The sequence below is a fragment of the Micropterus salmoides genome, unplaced genomic scaffold (assembly GCF_014851395.1).
Source record: "Micropterus salmoides isolate LMB-PRFRI ecotype aquatic unplaced genomic scaffold, ASM1485139v1 Ms_hic_scaffold_3, whole genome shotgun sequence".
NCBI lineage: Eukaryota > Metazoa > Chordata > Actinopteri > Centrarchiformes > Centrarchidae > Micropterus > Micropterus salmoides.
In genome coordinates this window covers 10304471-10324795 of record NW_024042261.1, presented here as the reverse complement: position 1 = coordinate 10324795, position 20325 = coordinate 10304471, and the positions used below count along the sequence as shown (strand labels likewise).

The window sequence follows — 20325 nt, the reverse complement described above, 5'->3', positions numbered from 1 at the left end:
GGGCAAGTTCTGCTTTTTCCACTTCCCATTTTTAATCATGCAGCTCAAGGTCTCTTCCTGTCAAAAGATAACAGATTCCTGTCTGCTTTTTGTTTGTTAAGGCCATTGCAGGCATGTGCATAATGCCATTTCAATTATTAGTATCTCTGAATTGGTGCACATGTATTTGTTAGCAATCTGTTCTACTGCCATTGTATCATCCACTGATAATTAAACAGACAAATCAGTGCATAGTGACTGATGTAAAAGTCAAATGTAGCCCACAAACACTTGGCAATTTCACACAGAAAGGAGAGGCTGGCAGAAGATGTCTCCTATCAGAGTGTGAGTGAGCGAGTGAGTGAGAGATGGAGAGCTGCAGCTTTTAATGATTTGACATTTTTAATGATGTTAGAGGGAAGAGGGGGTGAACCATTTATCAGTAGCACACCCCTGGGAGACTATAGCCCTCAATTGTTTTCTCTGCTTCCAACCCAGTGTTTTAATCCAAAGACATTGTCAAGCAACCACGCACTGACTTCTATATGGGCCTGGGATGAAATATCAGCCATCAGAATGACTAAAAATTGTACAATAGTGACAAAGTTCTAATGTAGTGTGAAGATGAATATCGTAGTTAGAAGTCTTTGGATGCTTCATCATCCCGGATTATGAAGAAACCATAAATACCAAGCCACACCATCAGCCTGAAGAACGCTAAAATTATGGACCTCCTAAAGCATGATACCCAGCCGTTTGTTCAACTGACGGCTAGTAAATAAGGCTGCAGTAAGAATAAAAATACTAACGACCCCCATATGAATATAGGTGAATAGATCTTTTAGAATTGTCAGCCCTGGTCACATCTGAACACAATGAGATGCATGATCAGCTTGAGAAATTTCTGGAAGGTTGTACCATTAGTTAAGAGATCTTTTTCATTCATTTTATCTTATCATATCAGCCACTCCTTTTTAAACAGCAGCAGGTGACCGGTGTTGCGAATCACAAAGATTGTTATGATTATTTTCTCCTCATCAGAACTTTGCGACTGCTGTGGTTAAGAGGAGTCCAATTATTAATTTGAAAAAACACTCAGTCAAGTTTATTCTGTGAAATAAAAACAGACATGGCAAGAAAATACACAGGTACGTACACAAACCTGTGCAGGACTGTATGAGCACCTTAGCGATTCTCACAAACACACCAATTCTCTCACCTTCCTGGTAATAGGTACACCATGATGAGCAAAAACAAAAGACAAATTGGCAAGGGAGCAGTGGTGCACATGGTTACAAACTTTTGGCATCTATCCCCAAAAATGGTCCAAAATTCAAGTAAATGATCACCATCAGGAGCCTTGTATTTACCATCTCACAAGGAGGACAGAAACTACCTCATTACTTGACATGTTTCCTCCACTACAACAACCAATTAGCAGCATATTCAAACAGCGTAAGTGGCCATGCTCATACTGACTTGTCACACTTCACACGTAGGCCACAGGATGGTTCTGATGACATGCAGCTTAACTGGGAGGCATATAAGATCAAAAGTACCATGTCACTTTAGCTGCTAAATTACTTAAATGTGCCATTCTTGAGCTTGTGGCCTCATCTACCCCTGAGAAAATAAGTGATTAGCTACAGTCAAACGTGGTGTGAATTAAATTGGATAATTAATGGGTTGCTGTGCTCAAGCACTTAACTGAGTTCTAATTAAAATGCTTAACAAAATTTAGAAAAGAGGGAGAAAATGACTGGTGTGGAAAAAACTGTCTGTTCCGTTTTTGCGTTACTTTGATCTAACCTCTTCCTTTCCCCAACGCCCCAGAAACACTCAGCCTCAAAAGACGTATTCATTTGTCCTAACCTCAGGAGAACTCTGCAACAGAGCAATGGGCAAACGGTTGGTTAAGTGTGCCTTATCTGAACAGCTAGGGAATTAATGGTGCAATATTAAACAAATACAGACATTTGCTACTTTTGCAGTATATTTTTAGTTTACATGCACACCTTTAACAAAACATGTGACCTACAAAACCTTAAACTATGCATGCAAAATTATAGAGAAACAAAGATTACAAGAGCTTCAGATGGAAAATACTGCTGTGAACAAAGGTCCTGACATCTTGCACATGAGGCATCTCAATTATTCATGTCAGTGGAGTGTGGCTAAACAATGGCGAGGTTAATGGGATGGTTGAAACTAGAGGTGGGGTTATATGTATGTGCATTGGCATGTTAAAGTCACTTTAGAAGATGTTTAGGACAAGACAATGTTGAAACAAAACGCTCTTGGTTTCTGAATTAAAAAAAGAAAAAGAGGGCTGTTTCACAAAAGCAGAATTTAGAAATCCAGGATAATAGTAGCAGTGTGGTCTGTGCACCACACACAAACAGCAAGAAAAAGCGTGCCAGACAAAAGCAGACCAACTGAACATGCAAGTAGCTGAGAATGTCACTGCTCTTAACTGAAACCGTCATAATTATGTTACAATTGAAAGAGTTAGACAACTTATCAATTTCACAAATTAACAGATGTATACTTATGTCATTATCTCAGGATATGCATTAGTTACAACCACTAAAGCCACTCTAGGAGTGCCAGAGCATTCAACGGAGAACATAAAATGTAGCCCAATTGTTTTTGTAATGTGTAATTCATGTTACCTCCAATTTGGTAGAATTCTTCGGTAATGTAGCACATTCTTCTGTGGCCAGGGAAGGTAATGAAGATGTGAGAAAATCCTTTCAATGCCAAATTTACAGTATATTCTAATGAAGCAGTAAATACTGGCTTTACTTAACTGAAATAAATAAAATCTGTATTGTGGTATTTTAAAGAGGTCATATTATGCTAATTTTCAGGTTCATCATTTTTATTCACGGGTTGTACCAGAACAGTTAGAGTTTACATGGTTTCATTTTCAAAAAACACCATTTTTTGTCATATTAACAAATTAGGCAAAACAGATAATAACGTGGCCTAACTGAAAAAAAACACATTGGCTTCTGATCAGTGACTGCTGACTGAACAGATAAAGCACCAGGATTAACCAAGCCTTGCTGTTAGCCTAGTCTGGAGCAGGCTAGCAGTACAGAATAAATCACCGTGGTAACTTATGTGCCACTGCTTTCGTAAAACGGAGTCAAGGCTAAAGTCAACCAGGATAACTGGAAAATACAGGCTTAAGTGCAATTTATACTTTTGCGTCAAATCGACAGCGTAGCCTCAGCGTAGCCCCCTACCCTACGCCGTCACCTACGGTGTAGCCTGACGTGCACCTCCTCAAAAATGTAACAAGTCAAGTCGACGCGGACTGTAAGCACTGCGATTGGTCAGCTGGGAAGCCTCGCAATGCCTCCAAGCTGACAGGAAGTGCCCGTGCTTTGAAGTAACTTTTACTAGTGGCCAAAAGGGCGGCTATAACACGGTGGATCAATATATTTGACCGTCACAACCCGAGCGAAATGATTCGTTTCACTATCAGTATGTGATCCATTCGGCCGATGACATTTCAAAAGGCTACACCAGCCGTATGTTTACGGGTTACGGAAGTTAGCCTGCCGGCAAAATTCAATACAGTGGATGCTGCAGCACTACTGCCGACTAGTATTTGGGGGTATAATTGCTGATTGATGGACACACGGACTCACAAGTATAAATGCCTGGCTACGCGCGCAGCCTACAGCGACGCTACGCACGTAGACCCTACGCAGGCGTATAAAATCAAGCTTTAATCCGCCCTCAGGCTGAAGTCAACATCCCATCATTTAAAGATTTAGTATGTACACAAAACACACAGCTACACCTGAATAATGAACTAGTAGAAAAACTGGAACACTACTACTTTACTATATCACAAAATAAAGCACTGCACTGTTAAGAAAACACTCGTCCTTATCAGAAGCCTCTTCTTCAGCATATTGACGTGTGCATACGCCGTGCTCCTCTTATCCTCCATTTCTGTTTCACCACAATGACAGCAAGCAGCCATGTATGACTGCAATTTTGCACACACACACACACACACAATTGTGCAAGAGGTCACCCTGGGGTGAGAGGATTCAGTCATCGCATATGTGAACTTAACGACCCAGTGGTTTGGGTACACGGTTTTGCATGGCAGATTGTTAAAGCAGGAAAAAGATGAGGAGGAAAAGGCAGGGAGGGAGAGGCTGAGGTAAAACCACCAGGGTTCTGCATTCCACAAAAATGGTAAAAAGGTACTGCTCTATCATACTTCTCCGTGTTAGTCGTCCAAAAGAATTATAGATAATAGAACAAGGGAAACCTAACATTATGCGAGTTCCTAAAAAGTCTCGCCCCCAACTAGGCCATTAGCTGGACAGATTGGGAGGGAAATAATGTCTCAAATAAAAGCACCATTTCACACACCAAAAGACAGACCATTGTTTAGACTGTCACTGTTATTGCACTGATGCTGTGAGGATCTGTAAAACATAGAATAAAGAGATGTTACCAGCACAACCTTCTGCAGACTGAGTTCTAAATTCTTACCAAAAACACAGACATCACACCGATTCCACAGTCAGTACCACGTCCATATCAGGTTTTTCCCTTTATAGAGAATTAGAAGGCGGCCGACTGCCAAAGTTTGACCCAATAACAGGGTCCGACAAGTGTCTTCATGGTGAACACTATTGCACTTTGTGGGTTTCTGTCTTTTGGAACTGCAGTTGTGGCATTACACTGACGTGGGGACGCTGTATTGGAATCACCACAGCCAAACGCCCCCTTTCCTTGCACCTGGTACTTTTTTCCCCCGTATCACCTACGTCGAGGTTCCAAGCGAGCTGAGGCAATACTAAAATGTGACGTGAAAACACTGCAGAATGCTGATTGGTCAGAGAGAATCGTCACTATACACCACATCAGAGCTTTTGAGGCAAGAAATCAACTGTGTAGATTTTGAATATTGGCAGTGTTATGACAATTAATGGAGAATCAATGGTAAAATCAAAAAAAGAAACACCTCATTAGCTTAAAAGGACTAGTTTGTATCACTAATTTGCGTTAACTTACTAACCTCAGCTCCTCCTGTCACCACCGTCCTCTCTCTTCCTAACAACCACTTTCAGACTCATCTAAAAACTGAAAAATAATTTGGGATGTACCTGTCTGTAGGCTACAGGACAGAGCTGTAGGCTACAACAGCTTATTCTAAGTTTGTACTGCTCAGCCTGAAGGGAAGGGGAGATGTTAGCTAGTGCGAACTTTCACTTTTCCAGCAGTTGGGGAAAGAGATTTTTCTTGGTCTTGAGAAGCTAACACACACACACACACACACACACGACAGGCTACATTTACTGCCAGATTATTTTCCTCCGCTCCGTTCACCGTCACTTTCTGCCGCTCTGACAAACAAACACTCGCTATGCACCTCCCGATTCAGAGTTATCGTTGCTGTTATAACAGTGCCTGTCACGTAGATGTCCTTTGATGAATAAGGGGAGGAAGCGAGCCAAGCGATGTGTGTTACTGTGCTCGCACAGTGTGTGAGTAGCGCACTGATGTAATAATGTGCGGAAAATTTTAGTAGCGGCGGTCACGATTCAGCAGCTCCTGAATGCATAAAGGGCAAACACTGCACGCCAACCAGCAGGAGTACCTCGCAAGCTCCAGCATCAACTCCAGCAACAGAGGAAAACGCAGCTGTAAGATTTTCATTCTGCTATTCTGTCTTTAGATTCTGAATAATGTTGAAACTCTAACATAAATCAAGAGACAGCTGATGTATGTGGGTCACAGGTGTGTGTCGCATGAAACATTACAACATGGCAGTTATGTGCGGCATTGCTATGACGACCAGCTACATTGAAGGGTTCTATCTGCAATGGAAAACTGAGGACGGCGGGCGAAAAGCGAGTCGAGTTGGTACCACCAGTGGAAAAGTGTCTAAGTCCTCATAGACAAGTCCTGCCACTTGGCCACCATCTTGGCAACGCCTCTGGGCAGTTATTCCGGACTAACAAAACCAGGTTCCTATCAGAATGAATGGGAAGAGCAAGCCGTAACTGCACTTTCACTGGTCATGGGGACATAAAAACTGCATGTCAATCAGCAGCAGTGGTGAGTTATTGATCTGTAACAAAAGTATCTTTCATCCATAAAGTTTTAACTGGGCTCTGTCTCTACATCACAGTAACAACTTTATGTCCACTGACTGCCTGGAGGGTAGTTAGTGTTTGGAAGGGAGAGGAGGTGTGTGCTGCAGCTCAGTGTTTTTGAGGGTGTGTCTGGACTAGCTGCTTGGCGAGCGTTATTAGCTTTCATCCCTGTGTTGTCACAAGGATGAAAGACACAAGGGAGATGGGAACTCTTTGGGCTGGACTTTGGGCTTTTGCAAATTATTACATGCACAAAAAAGGTATATAACTCAATAAAGGAAAGTGAAAGGCAAAAAAACCACCTCTTTAAAGATTTTAAATCAACTTTTCCCACATCTGTGAACATGACTGCCACATATACTGACACTGCAGATAATGATGATTTTAGTATTCGAAGCTTCTATAGATTATTTCAACGATTGATCAATGAGTCGTTTAAGAAGTACTTTGCTTGCCGGCGGTGGCGGACCCCCCCAGTAACGGGATCAGCTGTGCACGTTTATATGCGATAGATATTTATTGTAAAGTCATAGTGTGTCATACAGCAAACATCAGACCAACAATTGTTGGTTGATTGTCGCTGCAGGAGAGTAAAAAAGGTGCAGCTCCCCGACACCCAGTTAACTCATGACTGTGAGGTAGCACATGTACTAAAAGTGGTACAACTCACGGCCCAAAAAGGAGAAAAACAAATGCACGTGTATACATTTAGAGCAGAGGACTGCGGATTACTTTGGCTAGCCTTCAACTCAACAATCAATGATGATTTTAGCTAAATGCTAAAGTTGCTGTTACTTTGTCTGTGGTCCGCTGGCAGAACACTGTGTGCCTTCTGATCAGGTGCTGCTGTGCTGTTGACGAGGCGACATAAGTTTCGTTTTATGGTGGATGGACAGACGGTACCCCCCCCCCCCCAAACTCGTCTTTTTTCCCGTATATTTCCACCCGCAATCCGTTATCATGGCAACAGGTGAGCTGCACGTCGTTTTTACAAGTGAAGTCTCTGCGAGAACTCATGTACATAAGACTGCCGCTGCCCCCCGCGCACCCATCGTACATCATGATGTTTCATTGTAGTCATCGTCCGATGGCAATTTTGTAGACATCACCCAACCCTAATTGACACCAGCTTTGCGTCTAGTCCTGCCAGCTATTTGGGGCGGAAGTGTTTACGATTAGTGGTGTGGCGGACGGCGGGATTATGAGAGGTTGTAGTTACTCGCACATTGTGCTCTTAAATCGTTTTAGCGGCTTGCACGTATATGTAGCGGTTTGCACGTATATATTATGCGAGCAAAATAGTCACACTGTAGAGCCCTGAATAAATGTCCATGCGAAACAGTGTGCTAAACCGTTATATTGATTAAACGAAGCAAAGAATTTGTGTCGATGCGTTTTATTAATTGATGAATCGTTTCAGCCCTAGATAAAAACAATTTAAATTAGTACAATAAACAAAAGTAAAAAAGGATAGATTTAAATTTATTTTTAAATGCTTCAAAAACAGGAGTACATCTACATAAGTAATTTTCCAGCAGAACAGTCATGTTCTCATTCTCAAACAGAGCTTAAATTACTGGGACCTAGCTACAGAAAGTTGCAGATGAACATTTAATATCCAGGAATTCACATCAGCTACACTGCAAAAGGACCATAAACTATAAATGAAAACAATAGCTTATGTTATTTGATTTTAAACAACTTGCGTTTTTGCTTTTATGTTGTATGTCATAATTGTCATTTTTAATCATATACATATGTCACACACACACAGAATTAACTCTTCAAACACTTGTAAAAAGTGTGTTTGCTTGAGCCAGTTGAAGGCACAGTATACAAGCACGCAAGTGCTCGGTGTGATCATGATGGTACCAGCTCTGCCTCATTTAGAGTCTGGGAAAACCCTGCATGTCTCTTATCTCAGCTTGTAAGAGCTTGGGATAACGGCTTCAGTTACAAGAGGCTTTCTAAACTTGAATTAATTAAATGCCTGAAAGAGTGAGACTTCATTAAGGCGATCACTACAGCCATAGCTGCACTCCACTGGCAGCCCTACTCTTTCCCCCAGTTACTGATAATGTCATTATTCTACCACCTCCTCCATATTTGTGTCTTCTGTTTGGCTCTCAATCCACCATCCAACTCCACTCTAAATAACTGGTTCATACTAGGGCGGCTGTGGCTCAGGAGGTAGAGCGGGTTGGCCGTTAATCGGAAGGTCAGCGGTTCAATCCCTGGCTCTCCCTGGTTGCGTGTCGAAGTGTCCTTGGGCAAGATACTGAACCCTGATTTGCCCCTGGCGGCTGTTCCGCCTGAATGAGTGTGACTGTTAATTTCTGTTTGAGCACTTAGGCTCAGTGTATGAATGTGTGTGACTGGTGAATGCAGATGTAGTGTAAAAGCGCTTTGAGTGGTCGAAAAGACTAGAAAGGCGCTATACAAGTACAGAGCATTTACATTTACATTTTACTAGGGATGCACCGAATGTTCGGCCACCGAAATTAAAATCGGCTGAAAATAGCAAGTCAAAAGACCAAATAAATTTTACCCAGCAATTATGTTGACATGTCGGCAATGTGGAAGCATTTTAAAGTGTCTGAGAAACACGCAAAAATGGCCGTTTGTTGTGCTAAATTTTCTCCTAGCACATCCACTCCATCTGTGGCTGACTTCTTAGAAAAGGCAACAAAACAGTCTGACCCTCTTTGAGTGTTTCTGTCACTCAATCTGTCACATTTTCTCTCTTTACAAAGACAAGTGTTGCAGTTTGAGTCCTACCTGAAGAGAGGCCATGAAGTCTTCATGTTATACAAGAACCACAGCATTATTTATCAAATTGGGTCAGAGTTGATGAATTTAGCACAAGGACACACATGTGACAACGTCCAGTTTTCAAAATAAGGTGTCTATACCCTATGGAAATAAGATTATCTTTATTATATTCACAGAAAGTATAAAACATATGACACGTGTACATTAAAAATAAATGGACACATGTATTTTACTTTACCGGACCTCTCGGGCCTCGGACCCACCCACCATAGTCTCTCCAAATCCTGTGGGAAACACTGAGTAAAAAGCACAGTAGGGATGGGGATCGTTATTGAGACTGCTTAACGATCTGATTCTTTATCGATACTTTAGGCTACTATTATTTGGTGACGGTTATTTGGTAAAGACCAGACCCAACGGGCATGAGGTAGGTCTGCACGGTATGAGGAAAATATTCAATGTGCAATAATGTTATATATTGAGAGGACATATGACTTAATAATGAAGTGCCCATAGCTGCCTGGTTGTTTTTAAATTAATTATAGGATTAGAATTTAATATTTTAAATACAGCTAAATATTGTTTCTAGAGAAGCAACATTAATGTTTACAACTGCAAAGTCACTGTATAGTCAATTTGATATCAGAATACTGAGTGACGTTTAGAAAATCAGTCTGTATCAGTCCCTCCTCTTCCTCTCTGCTAATTAATCACTGCCTGCAGGTAACGTTACCTGATGGAAGGAGGAGCAGGTGATTGTCTCAGAAGCTTAGTATTTAACAATTTTTAAGACTACAGACCAGTCTATGCTCCAGACAGACAGCTTTCTATTAGCTTGATTTTAACATTTGGCTAATTGCCTACACAACGTTAGCTGTGCTTGTACAGGACACAGGATGAGAGACTGAGGACAGAGCATGAACTCTTTCTACATGTTTACCTTACAGACAGGTGTAGTGATAACGTATTGTCTTTTTACTCAAAGGTTTTATTGCACATAACGAGCGCCGCTGTCGGCAACTCGAGGAGTTCTGAGCTAGCTTAATTTCACCACAGCGATGGAGCGTCGTTTGCGTCTCTCTTTGCAGGGCGCTGTGTGTGTGCGCGCGCCAGAGAGCAGCAGTCCAATGATAAACAGTCTCTGTTTAATACCGCGTTTCGGTACGATCAATAAATAAACATTCACTTTCTTGTCCATTGTGTTGTACACATAATGCATTAACATGACAAATTGTTGAGTAAAGACTGCACATGTGGACACGTCTTAGTATGCAAACAGCCATCGTAGTATTAAAAAAAATGTCTGTGTCTACCGTCAGTCCTGCAGTATCAGGGCATTAACAAACCAAACAGAACTACTGCTGACAAAGTGACCAACTGATGCATCACTTCACACTTTGTACACGCCATTATCACTACAACTGACAGGCAGCCCATGTCTTCACCAGCTGCCTAAACTGGCTAATAAAATTGGTGCCAAGAATGAAATATAGGGCTTGTTTTAAAAAAAAAAAAAATAAAAATATGTGGAATCTTTACATTTTAAGTCAAAGTTTTACAGCCCACCAACAGCAAAAATCCAGTGCCAAAGCCCTACAAAGATATGTAGGCAGAACAAGTGGACTTCATCTGAAAACTGTCAGTTTCTGTCTTCCCCTTTAAGACACAGCATGCTGCTATTGAGGTTGGAAATTCAGAATCCGAAATAGTTTACACTTTATTGATCCGAGTATCTTTATTGAAAGCCGAGAATTCTAGTATCATCTAATGCTACGTTGAGTACATAGCCTTGTGCATTTCGTGAATACATGGTGAACATGACCACTGTCCAGAGTTAATAGCTCAATGCAGAATAATGCAGAGCTTGAGTGTACCAGTATAGAAACATGTGGGTGGAAGCTTCTTCCAGGAGGAGAGCTTCACACCACATTCTCCTCAGATGTGAAAGATTAACAGCCCCAGTAACTTGTACGGTACATCCCTCTCGCCCCTCTCTCTCTCCCTCTCTCCACCTCTCTCCGCAGGGAGGAAGATTCATCATCTGCCTGAAGAGCTGGGTGAGAACCCAATATTCAGCACACATCACTCACCCAGCAGCGACAGGCAACACTGGCTGACATGTGCAGTAACCTATTCTGCTATAGTCATGCACAACATGCCTAAAGGAGAGGCAATGAGTAGGATTTGCCTCAAATGGATATGCAAAATATAGAAACTATTAGGGATGCACGGATTGTTCAGCCTCCGAAATCAATCTGCCAAAAATAGCACAAAAAGTACTTTCGCTGTTGGGCCTAATACATGGACACATGTACTTTACTTTACCAGACCCTCTTGGGACTCGGACCAACCCACTATAGTCTCTCCAGATCCTGAGGGAAACACTGAGTAAATGCACATTCTGACAATTTAATTTATGCAATGGTAAAAAAAAAAAAAAAGGCAAAATAAATGGAAAAAATATGTGGATGTACTTGTTCGGTATTCTACAGATTCTTTTATTATATTCGGTTTTGGCTTCAGCCAGGAATTTTCATTTTGGTGCATTCCTAGAAACTACAAGCTGAAAACGGCCTCACGTCCCATCTAATCAATACTGACAGCCAGTGGCAATGTGCAACAATCACACATACTGGTGACAGGGTGGGCAGCTAGAGCTTAGCACAGCCTTCCAGTAGGAAAAGAAACAAAATGACCCCCCGGATAGCAGCCGGCACTCACAACTGAACTTCATGGGAAATGTTGCTACTTTGCATGCAGTTCCTGCTTTTCAATCAGCCTTATCAGGACAGTGCAATGAAACAATTTAATTTGTTTTGTTTCTCCCTACACAACAGTGACAAAAGCAATAGTCAAAACCATGAAGTATCTACCGCAGTTACCAGGTGCAGCTAAGCAATTATTCTGAACCAGTGAACCTCATCCCAAATCATTTAAAATGGCCTTCAATAGCAACTACACACGAGTGGCAGCGATGTAAAAGAGCAAATCAATTTAGTGCAAGCCACTTAAGTGATTAGATTCTATTACACAGTGCAAACACAAGGGCTCTGCTGGCCTTTTAAAATGACCTGCTGTCCCGTAAAGACCACGTGTGGCTATGCTCAGTGCATGATTGCTTTTAATGGGATTTTACAACATTAACATTCTACTGAGTCAGCCCCTCTGTGGAAACTGTCCCATCTGACAGTGTGTCTGTATTACTGTGCGTGTTTGTGAGTGAAGGATGGTGGGGAATGAGTACAATTACGGAAATACGTGCATGACATGATGTCGATATTAAATGCTCTGCCCGGTCAAAGAAGGGATTCCTCCAGAAAACAAGCTGCAGCTACAAATCTTCACCTACTACAATCTAAAGTTTTGTAGACAGAGACCCAACAATGTGGTGCTCTGTAAGATCTGCAAATTGGAAATGACTTATCACAGCAGTTGTACTGCTGTGCACCAACACTTGAAGCAAAATCATCCCAGAGCACTTTGCCACGACAGCATCTTTTCAAAGCCAACCCACCTCCACGGGAGTGACGTCTAGCAATTCAATCTCACAACGTGGATTGCGAGGCTGGTGGTGTTTTTTCTCCTGGCGCTGTTTGTTCACTCATTTTGTACTTCAGTCATGAATTTTTCAGCAGCTGTTGCTCAACTCTAGCAACTACGCAAACAAGGTGTTAAATCAAGATATTATCGTAACCTATACATATCACACACCTCTACTCCAGTGATGAAATAAATCCAATTCATAATAATTTTATGTCATGTACTAGTAAAAATACTGATTCTGCAGTTCATAAAAAGGGTTGACATAAAGCGATTAAATTAATGTCAGTGATCCAATATTTATCTGATTTTTCTGATTTCTGTTTATTATTATTAAAATACGCTACTATTCTCATTATTCAAATTAGCTTATTGTGTCTTTTTCAGGATGATGATTGAAGAGAATATTAATATATTAATGAGACAAGTTTTAGAAGACTGTTGCTGTAAATGGCAGTGTCTGTTCTTAACATTTTCTTTCTATGGTTGCCTCCGACTTGTTACCAAATACATAGACACTTGCTGTCTAAGACTTTTTTGAAGTTTTTTGAAGCCAAGAATTACCAATTTGCTTCCTGGTAGACTCTGGGTGAACTCAATATGATGTATAATGCCTCTGTTGACCTCTGAATACTGCTGGACCTGGGCACATTTGCCACCCACCCATGAGGAAACAGGGAGGGTCAACTGAGGTCACAATGGTCCTCGGTCAAACCCCAGATGGTGGGAAATAAGAGTGCATGGGTCAATAGTTCTATGCTGGGAGTGTATGACCTGGCTTTCAACAGCATAAGGACACTAATTAACAGTCAAAGCATTTGTCACACTGACTAAGATGAAGTTGTCCTAGAGAAACTGCTTACATGTTATACGAGTTTGATTTGTGTTTATTGCACCAACCACCACAACAGTGAGCTACCACATCAGCCAGCTATGTTCTCCATCTCACCATCTGCTGTGGCCCACCCACACAAATCTCTCATAACACTTGATCTGGACAGTAGCCCGCCAATGCCCAGGAGGGCAAAGCAGATGGTGTGGTTACAGGCAAATCATTTAGCCTTTGAATAGCAGGCAAACTTCAAATCGGATGGGCACTGAAAGAAGTCAAATAGTCTACTTTCTCTTGCTTGTAGGGCATTAGGCTGCCTTGTTTGCTCGCTTGGTAGCCTATATGGTAAACCTTTGCTTAGTCAAAGCAAAGCTTGGGGGGGGGAGAAAATGCTCCTGCTTAAATTAAAACGCCACAAAATATACTTAAAATGCTAGCAACATAACCATGTAAGACTCTTCTGTGTTCCTTTAAGGCAGCTAAATGGTTTGCAACAGCAGACGTTGACTCATGTGAACTGCCCTCACTTGAATGGAGAACTCAGCGGGTCAATACACGTTGTACCAGAGAAAAAATGAATACATTTAATGTGTCACTATTAGTGTCCCCTTGATGTTTCAGGGCGTGAATGACTTCCTAACAAGCAACTTGACGCAGAAAGGCTACATAAAATTTTAGTGACTCATGCTTATTGCTGCAGCACCAGTCTAGCTGTTAGTTTAATGCGTGACAAAACAATTCAAAAAGTCAAACATTTATATAAATAAAATAAGCGAATAACTTGAATAGTTTTATACCAAATGTTTGAAGATATATAACGTTTAACGGTACTTCCCCTTGGTGCGTTTGTTTATCAAGGAGCAATAGGCACTAAAATACCGTAATATTTAATCGAGTTTGGAAAAGGCTCTGTTCTCCTGGCCGGGTGCGAAGGGAGTTTGTCGTTGCCTCAAAAAACACAGGAGGAAAGTTTGGGACAAGAGATTTCTGCCTCTCGCAATGTAAAGCTACCTCATAACACAGTCACGATGCTCTTGCAGTTGCTTTCGGCACTGCGTTTCAGTCTTGCGAAAGACAAAAATTGAGACTTACCGCGAGTTACCTTCCAACCAGTGTATCCAAGGTAAAAAGGTATCGAGAAAGGCGACCCCGACAAAGCTCTCACGACGCCAAGTTTCCTCTTTCTTCAGCAAAACAAGCCAGTCGGACGTCAGGCGCAGATGGGCATTTAATAGTCAAGGGAAAGTGTTTAAAGTAAAGCTAAAAGTGCCTCTACGAAGTCGACATTTGTCCGTGTTGCCGAAGTGAAAGAACGTTTTCCACGCAACGGGCGGCTTTCTTTGTTCCTCCTGCCTGCAGCTTGTTCCGTGGATATTATCGCCGTTCGTGTGTCCCTGACAGCCGCTGATTGGCTGGAGGGTCGGGATCAAGGAAAGGTGACTGGTGTCAAGCTAGCCAGAATGACTACACGTTTCCCGATCACGACGTCCATAAAGAAATAGTTTTGTGAAAAATTTCTTTTTTTGTCTTCAGTGTATGTATGTATGACGTTGCATTATAGTTTATTTAGCGACGGCATAGAGTGTGTTCGTGTGTTTTATGTTGCTGTAAGGTATTTTTCCTAAACGTGTTTGATTCTATGCTTTTATTTTGTAAGTATCGCCATTCAACTTCCTGTTAAATTGTACCTCTTAAGACACTTGACGCAGGGTGGAGGGCACTTCATGCCTTTCAGAGTTTTATTCGGAGCACAATCACGGTGTGCCTGCTGCTTTTGTAGTTTATTCACAGGGGCTTGAAGCATAACCCTATTAGGTTAAAATTCGGATAACAATTACACGATGCCTACATTTGTCTTCTTTTACTGTCCTTGATTAATATGCATAGCTACTTCATATTCAATAGACGAGTAGCCTACCTTTATGCAGTCACCGAGTGGGAGCAGCTGGGTTTATGGATTAAGGACAAACGAATAGGTTGGCTTATTTGCATCTAATGTCACTTACCGCAAAAACATCTCAACCAGCTCATGACTTTGTTTGGACTCAAGTGTGGTTGGTTTCACTGTCTTACCTACAGTAGTCGTTCCTACAGTATAATGTAAACAGTTGTGTGGATCTAACAGAATTTTGCTCTGGTGATCAGCTAGTATTTTAAGATTCCCTATATTAATTCCCTTGCCTTTGTCCCAGTCCAATTACAAGACGCATCTATTTTGTATCTCACCTTCAGCATCAACAGCATATTTAAACATGAGCAAGCAGGCTAGGTCAGTTTTATCGCCCTGGATGAAATTAGGCTCATTGTGAAAACTAGACCATTGACTCCCCGAGCAGCTGGCCTCGAATCAATTCCAAAGAGACCCAGAGAATTGAAGTTGATGGGTTTAACACAGCAGAGATCACTTGCCTGTCAGTGTAAAACACAGTTGATTTTCGCTCCTCCGCAGTGAGTCATCAGGGGAATAGTTCAACATTTTGATTCAATCTTGATTCATTCCCCTCTTTCCCAAGGTTAGATGAGTAGATCAATAGCACTCTTGTGTCTTGAAGCTGAAGCCAAGAGATGGTTAGCTTAATTATATTATATATTATGACATACTTATTTTTTTGTTATCTATAAAAAAAATAGGCTATTAAAGGGGGGGTGTTATGTGTCAGACAGGAAGTCACCGCTCCCAGCCAAGAAGTCCAACATATAACGCCGCCAAAACAACACTTCAGTTTTTGTACTAGATGATGTGTATAATTAGATTTTTCCTGCTGTTTCCAGTCTTTATGCTAAGCTAAGGCAACAGTCTCCTGGCTCCAGGTACAGATGTGAGAGTATTTGTAGTATATTAACAAATGCCTTTAAATCAATCAATCTAGCTATCTATCTATCTAGCGGTCACCACAGACAGTTAAATGTAGGAGCTCCCATGTTGTGTGTGTGTGTGTGTGTGTGTTTGTGCATGCATGCAGTGGATTTATGTTTTTGCATCCCTGTACGGCGTCCTTGAGTGCCAAGAAAGGCGCCTTAAATAAAATGTATTATTATTATTTTATTATTATTATTTGGTGTTGTGTAAGAGCAAGCTTTGTGCATAATACATTGTTTGCAAATGAGACTGTGAGAGCGTGAGTTAGGATGCGTGTGTCTGCCTGTCTGCCTACTTTCAGTGCTGACTTCAGAGAACGCTGCCATGGTTGTTCTCACCAGCCCGCGCACTGAATCCTCCCCAAGTCCTCCGACTGACACTTTGCATCAGATGTTTTCCTTCTCTGCCTTTCATTATGTTGTTTGCCTCACTTCTCCCTGCATTTACCCTTGTCCCCCCCTCAACTTCTCTTTCTGTTTCCATTTCCCTGGCTGTCTGTGGATATCCAATTCTCATGTGTCATGTCTTCCTCCTGTGGGTCTTTCTCTCCCCAGACTAGATGTGGAGACGGTCATAATTGGATGGTGTACTGACAGTCCAACAATGTCACTGAATCACCATGAGGATTTCTGCTTGTTAGAAAATAAAGGGGAGTACTTTGTCTTGACTTGGCTGAACTTCCCCTCACTTTGCCTCCCAAGTGTAGGTGATTTGTGTATGTCTGTCCATGAATTCACCCCAGCCAGTGTGCTTCTCACAGCTGACCACAGTGGGCGGAGGGTTCAAACAAAGCCAAAGTTAAGTGTGCTCATGTATTTTGTGGATGTATTAGAATTCAAATTTTACTCACCAGACTGACTTACAAATGTTCATACTTTCTGGCTGATAACAGTTGCATCAGCCTCAGCTGTTCTTTGTGTTGTATGCTAATTAGCAAATGTTAGCACCCTGAACTGAGCATTGTCACTGTTAGCATGGCGACGTTAACAAGCTCAAAGCATTGCTGTGCCTATATGAGAAATTCATGCAAGATGGGCAGGACTGGAAGAACAAGAAAACCTCCTGTTTTTCTGTTTTGTCAGCGCTCATGGTTTGTTTCAATGACTGGACAAATAGCCTGAATTAGCTTTTTTGTTGCGTTACGGTACGTTGTTGTGGTTCGTTAACAAGGGTAGGTAGATACAAACAGTGTATAGTCCCTTTTACATTAGTTGAATTGATTGAAGTAGTGTTATGATTGGATTTAATTTAACTGCCAGCAATAGGGGTGTTGCAGCCATGTTGCCAACACTCTTTTGACACTTGACATTGTAGTTCTTTTTGACTAGTTGGAAATGTTGTAGCTGACAGAAATCCCTGAAATATCCAACTTGGAATTACAATTGCAATTACAAATCGAAGGCTAAAGTGAATGGTTTTTCAACTTATCATAATTATGACGTGAATGCAGCGTATGTACAAGCTAACAGAGCCGCTAGCTTGGACTCTTACTACACTCTTTCTGGTGAATGAGAACAAGAGTAGATGCTTGGTCTGTCCCCGTGGTCACAGAGCAACCATGTTAAATACAAGTTAAGCGCTTGGAGAAGAAACAGAAATAGAGTTAGGGAGGCAGATTGAATGCCATTTCTTTTCATTCCAATTTGGTGTGCACGATGCCTTGTGCATGTCTGCGTCATGCTGTAGTCGATAGTGGGAGCCATGGCAGACATCTGACGCATTACGCTCTGTGTGTTAGGTTATATTTTTCTTTGTTTCATTCATTCGTCCTGTGTTTCGTGTTCTACTACACTTCCTGCCCTTGTTTGTTCCTGCCTGCGTGATTGTCTGCCCCGCCTCCATTGGTTGTGCCTTACCCTCGCAATCCTCACCCTTCTGGTGTATATGTCTGTTACCCTCACTCTGTGCCATTTCGCGTCAGTACCATGAGTGTAGCAGTCCATCATTCTCCTTGTGTCTTGCCTTACCTTGTTTTTTTGGACTTTTACCATGTCTTTTGCCTGCCTCTGACAGATTACCTGTGTGCCAAACCTGTTTTGGCAAGTAAAGACTGTTACTCCTATCAACTGCCTGTTCTGAGTCATGCATTTTACTCCTCTGTCATCAATATCTGAAGAATGAAGAGCAAGGATTGTTTGCCTGAGTCGGAACCCTCATCTCACAAATCTACGCTACCAAGTATTTCACTAAGGCCCCATCCACACTACTGCACTGCAAAAATGGAGGACTTTAGAAACGATGATGCAGACGCTCACCTTTGGCTGTCTAATTGGGTCTTATAAGTCATGCAAAGCAGAAACACAATGCTACTGACAGAGTTTTTGATTTGGTATTTTTATCAAAATATTTTGTACTGTGCAAATAACAGTCTACACTTGTACTGTGTATGTCGCCGTATTTACTTTGCGAGGACTCCTAGTCTGTTTTCCGCAGCCATAGTGTCTTTTAACTCCTGTGTTACATTCACTAACAGTCCCAGCTCATTTTTGGTTCTTGCAAAATAAAATCTGGTGTGGTTCTTTGTCTGTATTTCTTTATTCTTTCACCAAATCATCTGTAACTACGAAATAGACCATCTGCTTCAAGTCTGTAGTTTATGTGTTCAGTCAGTCAGTCTGTTCAGTCTGATTAGCCACCTTGGAACCCATTGACTGTCGTCTCACGATGAGTTTCATACAGATATTTTTAAAAATGGATAAGAGATTGATAAAAAGCTAAATCACTGTCATAGAATAGCTGATGGGCTCAGAGATTGTATTTCGGCCAATGCGTTCCACCTCTTTCACTCTCCACATTGACTGTTTACTTGTATGCAACCATAGCCCGCTCCAATGTGATTGGTCAATAGAACAGAACGATTCCATCCTGCATTCATATGCAGATATCTTTTGACCATTTTTTTTTAATCTGCCTCCCCATGAAAGTACAATGCTAAATAGTTGGAGTGCCCCTTTAAGGACAGATGCATGGCACCTCCCTCTGCAGCTCCTCAGAAAAGAGAAATCAATTCAATGGAAGTGGAAATTGTAAAGTGTGTGCCAAAGCAATTGGCTCCAGAAAAGAGGCCAAAGCAACAAGATGAAAAGCTTTATATATATGTAAAGACGGGGAAAAAATGACTTTAATCTTTACACATAACCCAAATACAGACTAGTGCCCAGATTCCCTGTTTTTCAGGATTAAGCCAGACAAACACCAAAACACAGAGCCAAAAGCCTGTCAGGCATGGTGGAAATAGAAAACAGCATCTCTCTCTTTCTCTGGCCCTCTTTCCCCTTCCACCCCAGTTTACAGGTAAACAAGGTGGCAGTCATAACAATCTACTGGCTCCATCAGGGGTTTTTTGCTGTCGTTTCACTGTAGGTCCCCAATGTTCAATTTAAAAGTGAGGCACAACTAACACCCCGAGGCACTTTGTATTATTCCAGGAACACTGGCGTTGCTGGCAGATTGTAGAGCGTGTTTTGGGGAGCGCACTCCTCCCTTTCAGTTTGACACAAAATGAATGCGTGTGGTGTCTGACTCAGACTGGTGCTGCTGAAGCTAATGTGATGCTGCTGTTCAGGCAAGGAAATGAGCTGTGAATTAGGTAAGTGTGTTTTTCAGCTGTGGCTATGCCATTATTCATCTGGCATCTTTTTGTCATTCAGTCTCTCTTTTCCAGTCAGTTTATGTTCTTCTTAAGATGGAAACATGTACACGGAGCCTTACTTCATGCCTTAACTGTATCTGAGGTGCAGTTAAAGAGTTAAACATTTGCTGCTGTGTCTTTTTTTCACACTCCCACAAGTCCCATCTTTTGGATTGAGGAATGAGGCAGCGGTCGGCTGTCATCTTTCAGTATCTGCTCCATTGAGCTGATGGTGTGCTATTAGAAGTCATAAATAGGCTCTAAGCAGGTCAACACTACCATCTAGTGGATAGAAATCTACTAATCTACATCAAATGTTCGATTGTGCAGTTTAAGTTCAGTTGCTTAAGCACGTTCACAATACAATTCTCGACACATTCAGTGCAGTCGCTATACTGTCCACCAAGACACACTTCATTTATCCTGCAAAGGGCTGTCACTTACTCAATGTTAACTAATGTATCAAAAGTAAACACCTTGATCAATGAGAGCTTCGCAGCCACCAAAATGACATACACCTTTATCATGGCAGTCAAATGTGTAAGGAAGTGTGTCAGGATAACTGTTTTCATGTCAT

At 41.7% G+C, this 20325-nt stretch overlaps 1 protein-coding gene across 1 annotated transcript in view; it reads right to left on the bottom strand.

Annotated features, from left to right (window-relative positions):
• The window catches only part of LOC119882900 (SPRY domain-containing SOCS box protein 4-like), a 51616-nt gene extending 36984 nt beyond the window's left edge, over nt 1-14632 (bottom strand). Inside the window, exon 1 of the mRNA XM_038693242.1 lies at nt 14350-14632. The gene's annotated coding sequence lies outside the window, so the exon portion shown is untranslated. The remainder of the gene's footprint in view (nt 1-14349) is intronic.
• Nucleotides 14633-20325: the final 5693 nt, after the last annotated feature.